This window comes from Arachis hypogaea, chromosome 18 (assembly GCF_003086295.3).
Source record: "Arachis hypogaea cultivar Tifrunner chromosome 18, arahy.Tifrunner.gnm2.J5K5, whole genome shotgun sequence".
NCBI lineage: Eukaryota > Viridiplantae > Streptophyta > Magnoliopsida > Fabales > Fabaceae > Arachis > Arachis hypogaea.
Window position 1 is genome coordinate 80,799,126 of NC_092053.1, and position 5,533 is coordinate 80,804,658.

A 5,533-nucleotide genomic window follows, 5' to 3' on the forward strand; every position below is an offset into this window, starting at 1 on the left:
TTTATGCATTTTCTGAGCTTAAGTAACCAAGATGGTTAATGAATAACAAAATGAACCATCCAAAAGTATATTTTGATGCAAATTCCATGAGTTTTAGTTATATTACTTGAATGCATGAATGGAGGAAGAATTCATGAATGCAAGACTTTGATGCAATTGTTTGGATGATTTCAGGAAGAAGAGGCTAGGCAAGGAAGCAAAAAATCAATAAAGAAGCTTGAATATCACATGTGGAGTTTAAGTTCCAGTTTAAGCTTAAACTGGAGCTTAAACGCCAGAATCATGAAGGCTAAGAAATGCTGAAACTGAAGTTTAACCTCCAGTTTAACCTTAAACTGGAGGTTAAACGCCAGAATGAAAGTCTCACCAAAGAAGCATTTCACGTTTAACCTCCAGTTTAACCTTAAACTGGAGGTTAAACGCCAGAATGAGAATGCCATCAGGAAGCATTTCCACGTTTAACCTCCAGTTTAACCTTAACTGGAGGTTAACGCCAGAAATGGAAAGCACAGGAGCAATTCCACGTTTAAGCTCCAGTTAACCTTAAACTGGAGCTTAAACGTGTTCGACTAAGTTTTCTCCTCCAGGGTTGCTTTCTCCATTTCCACGTTAAGCTCCAGTTAACCTTAAACTGGAGCTTAAACGTGTTCGACACCTCCAGGGCTACCTTTCTCAGCTTCCACGTTTAAGCTCCAGTTAACCTTAAACTGGAGCTTAAACGTGTTCGACCTCCAGGATGGCTTTCTCTATTTCCACGTTTAAGCTCCAGTTTAACCTTAAACTGGAGCTTAAACGTGTTCGACCTCCAGGGCTGCCTTTCCTATCTCCACGTTTAAGCTTCAGTTTAACCTTAAACTGAAGCTTAAACGTGTTCGACTAAGTTACCCTCCAGGGCTGCCTTCTTCCATTTCCACGTTTAAGCTTCAGTTTAACCTTAAACTGAAGCTTAAACGTGCTCCCACAAAAGGCATCACTGGAAGTGTCTGGCGTTTAAGCTGCAGTTTAAGCTTAAACTGCAACTTAAACGCCACTCTTGGAAAAGGTTTCTGGGCCAAAAATATTGCGGTTTAAGTTAGTATTTGAACACAAACATTAACTTAAACTTACTCTGGTATGAAACCCAATTGAATATCATGGTTTATGGGATGGGCCTGAAGGATTGATGAGTCTAAAATTACAATTTATTGAGTCATGTGTCTTTATTTGATTATCACTAAGTTGGCTCAATGAATATTACAGAATTTGGATCAACAGCCTCATCAAGATTATGGATCATAAACCCAAGGCAAAAAGGAAAGCAGGGAGAGGCCTCAAAGCCCAAGAAACACAACAGAAGCTCAATATAGAAAGTGTATAAATAGGATAGAATTTAAGTTAGGAAGATTTTTTACTTTTTCATTTGGCTAGTTTTCATATCTTTGTAATTGAATTCAGAGCTATGACTCACTAAACCCCTTTCATTGGGTTAGGGAGCTCTATTGTAATTCAATGAATCAATAATAGTTTATTTTTCTTCAATCTTTTCTCTTGAATTTTGTTAGAAAGCTTCTCGATCTAATTCCATTGGGTAGTTGTCTTGGGAAAGAAACTACCCATAATTGGAATCCTTTGGAACCTTGGGAAAGGAATGGAGGATTCATGCTAGAGAAGCTTTCTCACAGTGAATTGGATTGGGGTTTGGATGGATATTGTGACATGTAATCCTACCAAATTGTGGTTCATGAAGCTGTGTGGTATAATCAGTGATCGAGCATCATCTCTTCTTATGAACATTTAAACCAAGGGATTGGGAATTTGTTTGTTTTTAGAGAGAATTGGTGAGCCAAGGGATTGGGATCCAATCATATAAGATTGCCAAGCAAAATTTAATGAACGCATTGGTTGAGGAAGAGATAAACATGTTTTGATTCGGAGATCTCAATATCTCCTATAACCCAATGAATTCCCCATTTCTGATTTCCACTTTCTCTTTACATTCTGCAACTAAATTCATGCAATCACCCCCATTCCCTTTTAATTTCAGCAATTTAGCTTCTGCTCTTTAATTCATGCAATTTAAGATTCCTCCATTTCAATTTCTTGTCATTTACTTTTCCCGCCAATTTTACATTCCGCAATTCTCATCTAAATCTTGATTCCGCTCAACTAGAACACACTTCTAATCCGAATTGCTCATTCAACCAATCCTTGTGGGATTCGACCTCACTCTATTGTGAGTTTTTACTTGACGATAACCGGTGCACTTGCCGGAAGAATTTTGCCGATCGTGCAATTTCCTAAAATCGTGGCATAACAAGTTTATGCGCATCAAGTTTATGGCGCCGTTGCCGGGGATTGGTTTTCGATTGACAATTCTCAAATTGGAAGTTAACTAGATTGAGCATTTTTTTTTTGTTTTGATTAATTCAGTACAAGTTACTTGTTGAATTTTAATTTCTGCACTCTGTTACATGCTTTCTTTCTTCATGCTTTTAAATTCAAGCAACTAACTCACTGACTCACTAACTGTTTGAATTAATTCCTCAACTGCTCTAACCATACTCTTTCATTAACCAAGAGTATTTCACTTGTTTGTTGCCTGTGCGGTGTTCTTGTATGACAGGTAGGAGAGGAGAGACATCAACCCTCCATATACCGAACTAGAGAGGACCCTTCATAGACTTAGAAGGGAAGCAAGAGGGAAGAGAATACTGGAGAAGAAGAATCTGAAGGAGAATCTAAAGACAATTTTGAGGAAGCTTTAGATCTTAACATGGATAGAGAAATTCACAACCATGAGAGAGCTGATGGAAACAATGCCATTCCTGAGAGGAGGGTTCTTAGTTCATACATAAACCCAACCTCTGGGAATTGTGGTAGCAGCATCCAGAAACCACCCATTCAGGCCAACAATTTTGAGCTCAAACCACAGCTAATATCACTTGTGGAGAATCATTGTTCATTTGGTGGAAGTGCTAATGAAGACCCAAACCAACATCTCACAAAATTCCTGAGAATTTGCGACACTGTAAAGTCCAATGGAGTCCAGGAAGATGCCTATAAACTGCTTTTGTTCCCATTTTCACTTAGGGACAAGGCAGCTAAGTGGCTGGAATCATTCCCAAGGGGGAGCCTAACAACATGGGACGAGGTGGAAAGCAAGTTTCTGGCACGTTTCTACCCCCCACAAAAGGTCAATAGGCTTCGATCTGAGGTTCAGACTTTTAGACAACAAGATGGTGAAACTCTCTACGAGGCATGGGAGAGATTCAAGGATTTGACAAGGAAATGCCCACCAGACATGTTCCATGACTGGGTGCAATTGCATATTTTCTATGATGGACTGTCTTATGAATCAAGGAAGGCTGTAGAACATTCATCAGGAGGTTCATTGAACAGGAAAAGACTGTGGAAGAAGCCATTGAAGTGATTGAGACAGTGGCTGAGAATGAGTACTACTATGCATCAGAGAGACACAACACTAAGGGAGTCATGGAGCTGAACCATGTTGATACAATTCTAGCCCAAAACAAGGTGTTTGCCAAGCAACTAGCAGAGCTCACCAGGAAATTAGAAACAAAACAAGTGGCTGCAATACACACACAAGATCAAGAGGAAGTAAACACTGAAGGAGGTGATCGGGAAGAGGCCAACTATGTGGGAAACCAACAAAGGCAATCATATGATCCACATTCCAACACTTACAACCCAGGCTGGAAAAACCACCCAAACTTTGGGTGGGGAAACCAGCAAAACCAACAAACCCAACCACAAAACCACAAACCTTACAACCACAACCAACATAATGATTCCACATACCAAAAATCTAACCAAAGATCATACCAAGCCACACAAAACACTTACTCTCAACCACCATATCATGGCCAAAATAATCAACCTACCGAACCTAACCCGAACCAACAATTTCAAGATCAATTAAACAGGATAGAAGGAATGCTTGCAACCATGAGTCAAGACATAACCGAATTGAAAGCCTTTAAGGAAGAAGTAAATTCTAACCTGCAAAACCAAGGAGCTGCCATCCAGAAGCTAGAAAATCAAATTGTGTATTTGTCTAAGCAAACCCCTGGGACAAGCGTTTCTCATGCTGCCAAGGCTATTGCAAGGGAAGAATGTAAGGCCATAACCCTCAGAAGTGGGAAAAATCTAAAGGAGATCTCAAAGGAAACCACAGAGGATGAAGCAAAGGAAAATGTGAGAGATAAGGAACAAGGACAATCTTTTACATCGTCTGCAGCAAAAGAAAAAGAAAAAGAGGTCCTGAAGCCTTATACACCTAAAGCACCATATCCTCAACGTTTGATGAAAAGTGAAAAGGATGGCCAATTCTCCAGGTTCTTGGAGATTTTCAAGAAGCTTCAAATCAACATTCCCTTTGCTGAGGCAATAGAGCAAATGCCACTATATGCAAAATTCTTAAAGGAATTGATGACCAAGAAGAGAAGCTGGAGAAATGAGGAAACTGTGTTGTTAACTGAAGAATGCAGTGCCATCATTCAGCACAAATTGCCTCAGAAATTGAAGGATCCAGGCAGTTTCCAAATCCCCTGCATCATAGGAGAAGTCATGGTGGAGAAGGCCTTGTGTGACTTAGGGGCCAGTATCAATTTGATGTCTCTAACAATGATGAGAAGAATGAAGATTGAGGAAGCCAAACCAACAAGAATGGCCCTCCAATTGGCAGATCGAACTTTTAAATTCCCTCATGGGATAGTTGAGGATTTGTTGGTGAAAGTGGGAGATTTTATATTTCCTGCTGATTTTGTGGTGTTAGATATGGAGGAAGAAGCCAAAGCTTCAATAATTCTGGGAAGACCCTTCCTGGCTACTGCTGGAGCCATCATAGATGTACAAAAGGGTGAACTCACTCTTAGACTACATGATGAGAAATTGGTGTTTAACGTATTCAAGGCAATGAGCTATCCATCAGAATCACTAAGGGAATGCATGAGGGTGGATGTAGTGGACATTGCAGTACAAGAAACCTTTGAGGAAACAACAAAGGAAGTGGCAGAGGAGGAGTTCACCAAGGACATAGAAGTTAGTGACATCAAGGCTGCTGAAACAACCATGCCAAGCATGCCAGAGATAGTGAAAGAAGAGAAGGAAGCACCAAAACCTGAGCTCAAAGCATTGCCCCCTAATCTCAAGTATGCATACTTGGGTAGTGATGAGAGTCATCCTGTTATCATTAGCTCTGCCCTGAGTCAAGAACAGGAAGAAGAATTGATCAAGGTGATACAAACTCATCAAGATGCCATTGGATGGACCCTAGCTGATTTGAAGGGATAAGTTCATCCATATGCATGCATAAAATCTTGTTAGAAGAGGATGCTAGACCCTCCATCCAATCTCAGAGACGATTGAATCCCGTCATGAAAGAAGTGGTACAAAAGGAGGTCATGAAGTTATGGCAGGCAGGGGTAATCTACCCCATTTCTGATAGCCCATGGGTTAGTCCCATCCATGTAGTTCCCAAGAAAGGTGGCATAACTGTGGTGCCAAATGAGAGGAACGAACTCATACCCACAAG

General features: G+C 40.4%; 1 non-coding gene across 1 annotated transcript; it reads right to left on the reverse strand.

Annotated features, from left to right (window-relative positions):
* Window positions 1-3,178: 3,178 nt before the first annotated feature.
* Window positions 3,179-3,282, reverse strand: LOC112774132 (small nucleolar RNA R71). Its single transcript, XR_003188634.1, has one exon. It is a non-coding gene; the product is annotated as a small nucleolar RNA R71 (small nucleolar RNA).
* Window positions 3,283-5,533: the final 2,251 nt, after the last annotated feature.